We start from the raw sequence: 12,826 nt of genomic DNA, 5'->3' as shown, positions 1-12,826 counted from the left end.
CCTTCTCACGATTCTGCCTTTCAATCCGTTTCACTTCCTCGGCTATCTTATCCTTCTCTACCAACGCAGCAAAATCACGCTCCCTCTGTGGAGCTATCAGCACCCTAAGCTCATGCGGAGGCCTTCCTCGAATCGAACACTGCGTTCATATTCAGTTGCAACTATCCCGCTAGCATATCGACTCAGCCTCAAGAATTCCGCCTCATACTCTGCAACAGTTTTATTACCCTGAGTCAAATTCAAAAATTCCTTTCGACGGGCATTCACATAACTAGCTCCTACATACCTCCCCTTAAAAGCAGTCTTGAACAGTCCCCAGGTTACTCGTTCAATCGGGGTACTCTTCCTTACAGTGATCCACCACCGATATGCCTCGTCTCGCAGTAATGACACGGCCCCCTTCAGCTTTTGCTCCACAGAGCAATCTAGGTCGTCCATAATCCGCTCCGTTGCCTCCAACCAATATTCAGCCATATTTGGGGTTACTCCAGATACACCCCTAAAAACTTCTGCTCCATTAGCCCAGAGTCGTTCCGAGATGGATCCCCTATTTACTGTCCCAGTGCTCGCTCCAGCAACCCTTTCCAAAACCCTCAACATCGCTTGGGACAAAGCATCATCCCCCGTAGCCTGATCATATGACCCAGTCTCAGTTGCCTATGGCACGAATGCCTCCTCAGCTGGCCTATGCCCTGAGGATGAAGATTCAGCTTGCACCCTTCCGCGACCACGTCCACGACCTCATCCACGAGTTCCTCTTGTACTCATATCAAATTGTCTGATTACGAATTTTATGACATTAGGTTAATATTTCAATTGTTTATTACGAGATGTCTTATGGAAATATAGAAGTTTTAAGGATTGTTTTCGCAACGTCGTAGCCTAACTACAGTCTCATTTCTACTATTTTATAGTTCTACCCTATCTAAAGTATCTTAGCAGGGTCGCAGTTCTTATCTACAGCATTATACTAATATCACATAATGTAAAAGAATGTATACTTACAGACTTGGTGCCGAGGATTCAGTGTGCCACCTTTTCCTTCCAAACCATTTAAAGCAAAAAACATGCATTTGGTCACAAAAATAGGAATTTCCTAAAAATTGATTTAAAAAAACCTTTGTTTTGAAATTTTTGATTTAAAACTCATTTAGAAACCCAAAGCCGAGTTGTTGCAACCTGGATCTGATAGCACTAAATGTAACACCCCAAACTCGGCCTAGAGATTATGGTCGAATCCGACGTGCCACATTGAAGTTAAGAACCCACGTTTCGCTTTAGTGTTTTAATAAACCGTCTTTTGTTAAGGCTTAACCAAGTGAACGGAAGCTGTGCACCAGGTAGGTATCCAAAAACAGAGGAGGTGAGCCATGAAGGCTGCTTAAGTACCAAGCTCTTCGATTGGATCCAATCCTGAACATGCCCACAACCATTGCCACACTTTGTTAACCGAGTTTGAAATTCATTTGGGTAGATATCTTTGATGAACCGATTAATCGTGTTGTTACGTTATTTTGAAAATGAGTATCATTTTGAAAACGAGCCCTAAGTCTAGCCCATTTGAATTATTATCAGAAAAATTTAGAGTTATTGAAAATAAAATAATCCCAGAAAGAGAATAAAGTTAAAATGGCCTTATTACAACCCAAAAATAAATAGTAATTAAGATGAACTAACGAAAACCAGTTACTTATTTTAAAGTCCAAAAGTGTTCGCCGTGGCCACTCTGAATCCCCTCCGGCTCCAAGTCTCCACATCAAGGCTCACCTGCAAGGTTAAGGAAGGGGGGTGAGTTTGAAAACTCAGTGTGCAGCAAGCCCTTTTCAGAGCCCAAACCAAGACCAACATACTGGGCCTAAGCCCAAATTCAGTCTCAATAAATACTGGGTCGAAGCCTTTTCATAATTCACATCACTGGCCGAAGCCTTTTCTGTATACGGCATGGCCCATAGGCCCATTTCAATATCATATGTAACATCGAAGAATGCATGCAAGCCCATTTGGGGAGACTACTCAATCCACCATCCGCTACTCTCCACCCGTACCAACCAACACACCATGTAGGGAATGATTCAACCCACCCAACCAACACACCACTGGTAGCATAGCTGCTTTATCATATAACTGGAGGCCTAGCCTCTTTTAATACTAGGGCAAAGCCCTTTTCGGTAAACTAAGGCAAAGCCCTTTTCGGTAAACTGGGGCAAAACCCTTTTTCACTTCCTCCATTCATATAAAACCCAACCCATGCATATATGAATATATCATGTGCATTACATACATATCATGTGCATATCATGTCAAACCATGTATATCAATATCTCATGCATCAAATTCATAATTAAACCCTAGGAGTATAATGGTCATTTTTACCTAAGGGCAAAACAATCATTTTCATATTATCAGGGTAATTTTGTAATTTTACCAAATATCAGGGTTTTCCATATTCATTAACAATTATCAATAACTCCAAGTGTTTAAACAATGATTTTAACGCACTTTATCAAATTCGGTCTTTTGGGCCCAAAACCCCTAATGGGCCCCACGAATACCGATTTAGCCTCTTAGTCGCCCATAATCCAAATTTCTCATCAAATCTACCCGTTTAACATGCAATATATCCAAGTTCCATTTTCTATCAAAATTTACCCAAATGAGCCCAGAAGCCCATTGGGCCCAATTTTAGCCCATTAAGGCCCAACTTACCAACGTGCACAGAGTTGCACTCTTACCTATTCCATCAATCCAAAAACTGATTGTATCGCTTTAATCTTATCTAAAACCACATGCAAAATCTTAAGTTCCCAAAATGCCGAAATTTAGGCATTTCGGCTTTTCAGCGAAAATTAATCTAAGATCTTACGGGGGTTATTACACACCTGTTTTGTGATGTTCACCAACGAAGTCTCCCACAGCAACCTGTAATTTATTCACCACCTTTCTTTGTCTACAGATCTTGCTAATCAGACCCCAAATCTTACCTTACCAAAATCGGCCCAAAGAATCCCTAATGGCCACGGTTCACTTACCTTCTTCGAGTCCGATGCTCGATCCAAGTTTTCGAAATCGATACCCCAAGCCTTGTTGCTCTTCCAAAGTATCAACAAACCATAAAAACAAAAGAAAAACCCTAATAAGGCCTATATCTCAAATCGGTAACCGCCCTAAACTATAGGGGTTTCGGCTTTTGTCAATAGTTACTACTGAATCAATTTAGAGTACGAATACTTACCATAATCTCCCTTCTTGAACCGTTTAAAGCTTAGTAGATGAAGGGATTGGCCACCAAAAAGTGAGGGAAAAGAAGGTTGCTGGTCAACAAGAAATCGGCACCACCAAGTTTCACCGGTTTCGGCTTTTGTGGTTGTTCGGCAGAAGTAATGATGGGAAAGAGAGTAGTAGATGGAAAGAAAAGAACAGTGAACTGGTTTTGGAGAAGAAAAGAAAGAAAGATGATTGCGAATGGTGATTTCATTTTAGAGAAGGAAAAAGGAAGAAAGAAAAGAATCACACTTTGAAGTTTACTCAAGGAAAATAGCACAACCTAAGTCCCTAATGCCGAAATAGTAACCTAATACCCCTCTGCCGAAATCCCCTCTCCACTCCCCTCTATTCGGCCAACTCAATCTTTCTCTCAAATCCCTAAAATCCCTCCCCTTATCACTCCTTAATCCATGCATTTGACTGATTCAAACTCTCCCCAACAAAGTTCCATTCGGCTTCAAACTTCTGCCTGCTCAAGGCATAAAAATAACATCGCATTTGCCATCACAGAGAATCGAACCCAGGTTCCCCCAACCACTTACACGCCACCTTTTTAGCTCCTTAGTGGAGTCACTTAGCCACTTTACCAGAGGCTCTTTTTGTGTTACATTTTACCCACAACTTTTAATAAAGCCATTTACCCAAAGCCCCCAACTCTTTAAGTCTAAAGTTCAAAAATTCTTCCGGGTTTTGGTCATCACATGGGCTTTCCATAAGCCCATTTACATATTCCAACTATGAATTTTTACTACCAAATACCAAATATTAAAAACTTTACCAAATTCTCAGAAATTACAAAAACCCAAAAATCAGGATGTTACATTCCCTCCTCGATGCTAGGGTTGAAGGGTTTATATTCTGTGCATGCTCCCCCTCCATTCGTCTTGCACCTCATTACTTGATGTACCTGAGTAGAAACAAGTAAACCATCAATCTTTTTATTTAGAAGTTCTACTTGGTTTGACAGCATAATAATCGAATCGACGTTACAAATGCCTGCTGTTTTAGTTGGCTTAGAGCTCATGACTTGCCACTGATAGTTATTCAATGACATCTCCTCTATGAACTCATAAGCGTCTTTAGGTGTTTTATTATTGATGGTTCCACCAGTAGCTACGTCAACCATTTGCCGAGTCGAAAGGTTCAGGCCATTATGGAATGTTTGAACCAGAAGCCAAAGCGGTAACACATGGTGAGGGCGCCTTCTCAAAAGGTCCTTGTATCTCTCCCATACATCGTAGAGTGTTTCTAAATCCATCTGCACAAAAGAAGAGATATCATTACGTAATTTAGCCATTTTAGCCGGCGAAAAATATTTTAGTAAAAATTTTTCGGTCATTTGTTCCCAAGTAGTAATTGACCCTCGTGGTAACGAGTTCAACCACTGTTTAGCTTTATTCCTCAATGAGAAAAGGAATAACCGAAGATGAATGGCATCATCAGAAACGCCATTAATTTTAAATGTATCGCATAGTTCCAAAAAGTTTGCTGAGTGAGCGTTGGGATTTTCATCCTACAAACCATCAAACTGAACAAACTGTTGTATCATTTGAATTGTGTTAGGTTTTAGCTCAAAAGTATTTGCAGCTACAGCATGTCTAATTATGCTTGATTTAGTTCTTGTTAAAGAAGGTTTAGAATAATCATACATAATGCGTGAAGTAGGATTTTGATTAGCCGCAATTGCAAGAGGTAGCTGATTGTCTTGGTTTTCAGCCATCTCTTCGGTTGGGGGTTGAGTATCATTTTCTTGCTCATTCTCTGTGTATCTTAGGCTTCGCCTTATTTCTCTTTGGTTTTCACGAACTGTGCGATCGATTTCTTCGTCAAAAAGTAGTGGTACTGACGGGTTTCTTCTAGTTATAAACTATAAAAAACCTGCCAGAGAAAAGAAAAAGAAAATTAGTAAATTAGAATAAAATTAAAAATAAAATTAGATTGGAATAAAAATAAATGGCTAAGGTAATAAAAATTGAGTGTTCCTAATATCTTAGTTCCCCGGCAACGGCGCCAAAAATTTGATCGCGTGATTTCATGATAGGTTTTAAATATTTATAATTAATCGTTCTTGAAACTAACTATTATCGAGATGTAGGCAAGTGTACCTATCGAATAGTAGTAAAGTTTTAGCAAGACTGGATTGTCGAACCCAAAGGAACTAAAAGTACTAGTAATGACTGTCTTTTTATTATCTAGCCTAGGAATAAAGATGTTTTGTTTTTACTAACTAATTATCTAGACTAAGAACTCACAGAGAATAGAATTGGGGAATTTCTTTTGGGAAAATCAATTGAATTAAGACAATACCTAAGGAAAAATCCACCTAGACTGCACTTGTTATTCTAGCTCCGAATCGGACGATTTATTCATTTAACTTGTTCTGTAGAGATCCCTAAGTTATGTCATTATCCCTATTCAAGACTAATAACATCTAATCCCTAGATTGAATAATTGAGACCTTTCTCTAATTAACACCCTAGGGTTGCATTAACTCGATCTATGGACCCCCTTATTAGGTTTCACCCTAATCCGGCAAAATCTTGTCACCCTATGTCTAGGCGCGCAAACAACTCCGCTTAATTATGGCAAATGTACTCTTAGACAGGGTCTATTCCTCCTCTGAATAAGAGCTTATCTTGAATTAGTATCCTGGGATATCAAAACAAGAATTAAGAACACATAATTAAGAACAAGTCAAATATTTATCATACAAACCATAAAATAATAACAAGATTCATCTTAGGTTTCATTCCTCTTCGGTATTTAGGGGATTTAGTTCATAACTAAATAAGAAAACACCTCAGAATAATAAAGAATACAAAACATAAAGAAAACCCAAAACTCCTGAAGGGGAAATTGAGGAGAGATCTTCAGTCTTGATGATGAATCCGGCTTCCGAGATGGATCAATCGGCTTCCTTGGAGTAATTCCTTACTCCCTATTCTGTGTATCTTTTTCTTCCTCATCTAGGGTGTATTTATAGGCTTTAGAATGCCTAAGAGCCCTCAAAATTAGTGAATTGGACTCAACTTGGGCTCGGTAAGGACACGCCCGTGTGCGATTATTTTAGGCCGTGTTTGAGCCTGTTAGAATGGCATGGGCGTGTGTTCTACCCGTGTGAGCTGTGGTTCGATTCTGCCAATTTGACACGGCCGTGTGGAATGCCCGTGTGAGGAAGTCCCGGCCGTGTGGAATGCCCGTGTGAGGAAGCCCATTTTCTCCAGTTTTGGCCTGTTTCTCATTCCTTTCGCACTCCTATGCTCTCCTAAGTATAAAACATGAAATTAAAGCATTAGGAGCATCAAATTCACCAATTCTAATAGGAAATCATCCATAAAATGCGTTTAACATGGGGTAAAAATATATATAAATTATGGTTTATCAATATATTTGAATGTGAATTAGTTATTTTGATTCGGTTTGTAATGGCAATGTAAGTGCATATACTGTGGTTGAATGGTTGGCTAATTAAGCACAATTGATGAAGACAAATAATGAGTATGTTATATGACTGTTTTGATTTATATGTTTGGTTTGAGGTACGGTAATGAAAGATCAAAATGTTAGGTTTTATGTTGAGTTAAAAGGGTGCCATATCTGAGGTTCGTCAAGTGTGCTTAGATCATGTCATTATGTGTTTATTTATATGTTAATGTTATAATTGTGGTATTGAATATTTGTGGACTAAGTTAGGCTATGAAAATTTGATTAATGAATGTGGTTTTTCTGTCAGTGTCAAATGGCATATTACTTGAATGTTTTGGTCAGTTTATTTGAGTAGTTTAATTGGTTAAGTTGATGATATATTTGGCATATGCTAGGTAGAATATTATATATATGTATCCATGTTATGCAATTGCTATAATTAGGTAAACAAATGTTATAATGGTACATGTTATTTATATGAAATGAAATGATGTATGTTTGAATGTTTTAAAGTATGCTCATATAATATGTATGATGATAAGTTATTTTATATTTAAATTATTTGAACGCCATAAATGTTAAGTATACATATATGATTGGTATATGAAATGAAATATACTTGGTTATGAGTTAAACATTCGATTTCCATGATTTCTTGGTTGTATTGATTGAATATAAATTTGGAAATTGAATGAACGATAGAATTGAAGCATGTTAGATTGGTTTTAAATTTTACTAGATGATTATTATTGACATGATTATATTATTTGGTGTATAAATTGAAATGAATGTCTGTTCTGAGTTATATTTTGATCGGTAATGCCTCATAACCCCATTCCGGTGATGGATACGGGTTAGAGGTGTTACAGGTCAGTATGTGTTATGTCATTATGTGATTCGGATGCTGGTCTTGTACGCCCTAATGGTGGCTGAGTTTACCGGCATATGTTGCGGATACTTGACAGCTTGTATGAGCAACACCGCGTAGCTACGTCTTGACTGGCAGCTTGTGTGAGCATGCCCCTCGATGGCTCGAGAGCAAGCGTTTACGTGATATGAGATCGAGGTAGCATTGGCTACGTATGTGGCACTTAGTGTGCAAAAATCCCAAGTATTCGACATTATTATTCCGAGTGGTTCACAGATATGTCAAAGATGAGAATATGTGTAAATTCATTCTGAGATGGTTCACGTATATACATAAACCCATGTTTATTAAATGCTTGAAACGATGAATATGGGGTAAGTTTTGTGGTGGAATGAGTTATGATCATGAGACTATGGTAAATTTACATTTAATTTTGTTATAATATTTAAATGTTATGCATGGTAAGGTTGCTTATTTCTTGCATACAAGCTTACTAAGCTATATAGCTTACTCCGTTTATTTTCCATGTTTTATAGTGTTGCCAAGCTAACTCGGATTAGAGATCGTCGGAGATTCGAATCACACTATCAAACTCTCATTTTAGGGTATTGATGATCTTAGTATTTTGAAAGTATGGCATGTATAGGGACTTGGTCATTTTGTTATATGTGTCATTTGATTTTGCCAAATGTATTGGCTTATATTTGTTTAAGGTGATTTGATATTTACCATGTAATTGGCTTATATTTATTTAAGGTGATTTGATATTTACCATGTAATTGGCTTATTTTGGCTAAAATGATTTAAGCCCATTTATATATGTGTTAATGTCTTCTTGTTTTTGTGTTTTGTAATGGGTTGCTATATGTTTATTATGGTTAAATGACTTGTTGTGAATGGATGAGATGAGTCATTTGGTGTGCTAGGAAATCTAAGTAGAATTATGTATGATGAAAGTATTCATGTTGATACTTGTGAATGTGAGATTCGTATGAATTGATTTGGTAAATTATGCTATACTAAATATGTTAAGTGTTGGTAATGAATGATATGATTTAGCCTTTAATTTTGGATGATTTGATTGCTTAAATATGTCATGGATTATGCCATTGATATTGTGTGTAAGCGTAAATGAGGGTGACAAATGGCTTGGTAGATAGCCTTTATTTTGTCCACACTGGTAGACACACGGGCATGTGTCTAGGCCGTTTGTGACACACGGTCTGCCCTATGGGCATGTGTTCTGGCCATGTGTCCTCTGCACCATAATTTTGAGAAACAGAATGCTCAGAATTGAGCACACAAGCAAAGACACAGGCGTGTGTCTCAGCCATGTAGATGGCAAGGCCTCGAACACGGGCATGTGCCCTGGCCGTGTAAAGTCTGCACCTATTTTATGAAAATTATTTTTCTACACGATCTAGCACACAGTCGTGTGACTTGGCTATGTGATCCCAATTTGTTCATGAGTTACAAGTTAGAGAGTTACACGGGGTCGGGACATAGGCGTGTCCCATATCCACATGGGCATGTGACCCTGTTTAGTATGAAAATTTTCTAAGTTTTGTAAAAATTTCTAATGATCTCAGTTTAGTCTCGGACCACTCCCAAAGCATGTTTAGGGCCTCGTAGGCTTATATTAGGGACTTATTGATTAATTGCAAATGGTTTTTATTTGGACACGAATTTATGGCTTAGAATTGTATGATTGTTTGTGTGGTAAGTCCAGTAATGCCTCAAACCCTACTCTGACATTGAATATGGGTAAAGAGTGTTACATTTAGTGGTATCAGAGTTATGGTTTAGTCGATTCTCAGACTAACATAGCCTGTGTAAGAGTCTAGCTATACATGCCATATATAATTTTGATAGTGTGACGACTCTTGACAATTTAAATTGTGTTTTGATATAGTAAATGGATCCCGACCGAGAAGTGGTTGATGATGTTGAGAGTAATATGCTAGCTCCCGCTCAAGGGACCGCGACATCTGAAAGTAAACCCGTGACGATTAGTCAAGGAGGAAGGGCTAGAGAATCCTTCTTCCAAAGGATGAATGAGTAGTTTGCCAAGTTTGTCGAACAAATCCGGCCGCCCAATATCCTCTACCCCTTCCTAACACCCAACTAGTTCCCGTAGCTCCCTAAGGTGTGGAATTCGTAAGACTGAACAAGCCTCTAGTTGATAAGATTCAGAAACAAGGGGCTGAAGAATTTAGATTGTGTCACTAGGTCGTGTGAATCACCCCAGACCGTGTAGACCTTTTATTTCAATTTTTTTCAAATTTTTTAAGTAATAAAAATAAAAATAAATATACAATATATATGCATATATATATTTTGAATTTTTTTGAAATTTTTGAAATAATTAAAATAAATGTACCAATTTTATTTTTTGAAATAACATGGAAGTAAAATAAATAAATAAAAATAAAAACACTATGGTTGCCTCCCAAGAAGTGTTTATTTAGAGTCTAAGCTTGACCTCCCTTTTTAAGCTAATGGTTAAGAAGGATCTTGGAGTTTGAGATGAAGACTGTTTGCTTTGAATGTGCCATAATCAGGGTGTTTTACCTCAATGGTTCTGTATGGAAATACGTTTTGTACCACAAATGGGTTTGACTCTCCTGACTTAAACTATGAATGGGACATTTGTGGATCTAACTTATCTAGCAACACTTGATCCCCAATTTTGAATTGGTTTGTCCTCTTTACATGCACATCATGACAATGATTTGTTACTTCTTTGACCATTCTTAGGTTCTCATCAACCTTTTTTCACCATTCATCTAATTCATCGAGCTGCACCATTCGCTTTTCACGTGTCCCTTGATTTTTATCACCTTGAGACGAATATTGTCCGAGCACATATTCATGAGTGAATTCCAACAAAGACTGTCAAGTCACATGATTACTAACATTAACAAAATAACGAGTATCATCTCGCTCACGAAGAACTCTAACAAAATCACATGCTTGAAGAGTAACATTTTCATCACCTACACTTAGCACAAGCTCACCATTACCAACAACTCTAGTCGTGGCTAAAAATGGTCGACCTAAAATCATGAGTACCTCAATATCCTAATCCATGTCCAATATAACAAAATCAACAATGAATATAAATTTATCGACTTTAACAATTATATCTTCAATAATACCCCTAGGATACCTAATTAATAAGTTAGCTAATTGAAAACTCATCCTAGTGGGTTTTGGTTCCTTGAGAGCAAGTTGTTTGAACATTTTATAAGGCATAACATTTATACTAGCCCCCAAATCAACTAAAGCCTTTTCAACATTTAATCTACCAATAAGACAAGGAATAGTAAAACTCCTTGGATCCTTAAGCTTGGTGGGGAAGTTGTTTGGAGAATGGTCAAGCAATCTTCATTAAGCTCCATAGTTGACAAGTCATCTAACTTCCTTTTATTTGGTAAAAACTCCTTTAAAAATTTTGCATACTTTGGGAACTGCGAATGGGCTTCAACAAAAGGTAAGTTAATATGCAATTTTTTCAAAAGTTGAAGCAATTTACCATATTGCTCGTTTATGCAGTCTTTCTTCAATGCTGCTAGATATGGAATCTGTGGTTTATATTCTCTAACCATCAACTTTTTTTTTCTTGCTTTCTTCAACCCTATCATTTTTCTCAATAGCTTCTAGACTTAGTTTCTTTTCAGGCTAAACTAACCCTTCCACGCTTCGAGTAATGATTGTATGGACTTGTTCCTTTGGGTTGGTTTCAGTGTTACTAAGTAAGCTACCTTGTTGCCTTTCTGAAACTAGTTTAGCAAGCTACCCAATAATTTTCAAGTACTTGAATAAAGTTCTCTTAATGTTTTGAAATTGAGTTTCAGACATTGAAATGAATTTAGCTAACATCTCCTCAAGGTTTGGTTTCTTTTCTTGCTGATAAGGTTGTTGAAAACCCGAAAAGGATTGTGACCTTTGATTATGTTAACCAACCCCAGAAAAATTCAGATGATTCCTCCATCCTGGCTTATATTTATTGCTATAGAGGTTATTTTAGGGTCTAGAATTGTTACCCATAAAGTTGACTTGCTTGTGTTCCATGTTAGAATCGAAGGGTAAACATTCCAAATTCATTATCTCTACTCTAGTTGATCACATTGCATTACCGGATTCATCGTGTTATTGCAACTCAAATCATCAATCTTTTTACTCAGTGCTTCCACCTGAATTGCCAATATAGCAACTACATCTCTATTAAAAACACTGGCTGGTTTAATCGATTTTATTCTCATGACTTTCCATTGATAGTTATCCAATTTTATCTCCTCGATAAACTTTTGAGCTGCCTTAGGTGTTTTATTATTCAAAGTTCCGTCAGCTGCTGCATTAATTAGTTGTCTAGTTGAGGGATTCAAACCACTGTAAAAGGTTTGAACTTGTAACAATTTGAGAAAGTACTTCAACAGATCCTTAAATCTTTCCCATGCATCATATAAAGTCTCCAACTCAATTTGAGAAAAAAGAAGAGATGTCGTTTCTCAACTTAGTTGTTTTAGCTGATGGGAAGTACTTCAATAGAAACTTCCCAGTCATTTGATCCTAAGTCGTGATAAAACCCAGTTGAATTGAATTTAACCACTATTTTACCTTGCTCGTCAAAAAGAATGGGAACAACCGTAAGCATATGAAATTATCAGTAACACAATTAATCTTGAATCTATCACAAATCTCAAGAAAGTTAGCCAAATGAGTATTTGGATCTTTATCTTGCAACCCATCAAACTGGACATATTGTTGTACCATCTGAATTGTGTTTGGTTTCAGATCAAAATTGTTTGCAACAAGATTCAGTCTGATGATACTAAATTCATCCCCAATCAAAATAGGCTTAGCATAGTCAAACATAGTATGAGGAGCAGGATGTGCAGGAGGTTGCTGTTTATTTTAATTATCTTCCATCTCCATAGTAATATCCTTTTCCCTTTGATTGTCTATTAAAATCTGTTGGCCTTGTGTTGCTTCTCTAACCTATAAACATTTTGGTTCTAACGGGTTGTCTCTAATCATTTTGGTTCTAACGAGCAGTTCTTTCAATCTCACTATAAACATTTTGGTTCTAACGGGTTGTCTCTAATCATAAACTAAAAGAACTAGTAAGAATCAAACAAAAGAAAAAAATAGAATGTAAAAATAAATTTTAAAAAATATTAAAATTAAAATAAAAAAAGGCTAAAGTAATAAAAATAAAGTTTTCCTAATATTTTAGTTCCCCAACAATGGCATCAGAAAATTGAT

General features: G+C 37.0%; 1 non-coding gene across 1 annotated transcript; it reads left to right on the top strand.

Moving 5' to 3' along the window:
* Nucleotides 1-4,448: 4,448 nt before the first annotated feature.
* Nucleotides 4,449-4,555, top strand: LOC121205305 (small nucleolar RNA R71). The gene has a single exon (XR_005900389.1). It is a non-coding gene; the product is annotated as a small nucleolar RNA R71 (small nucleolar RNA).
* The last annotated feature ends 8,271 nt before the right edge of the window (nt 4,556-12,826 follow it).

Source organism: Gossypium hirsutum, chromosome A08 (assembly GCF_007990345.1).
Source record: "Gossypium hirsutum isolate 1008001.06 chromosome A08, Gossypium_hirsutum_v2.1, whole genome shotgun sequence".
Lineage (NCBI taxonomy): Eukaryota > Viridiplantae > Streptophyta > Magnoliopsida > Malvales > Malvaceae > Gossypium > Gossypium hirsutum.
Note: the sequence above shows the minus strand (reverse complement) of the source record. Positions and strands in the feature narration are given on the sequence as shown.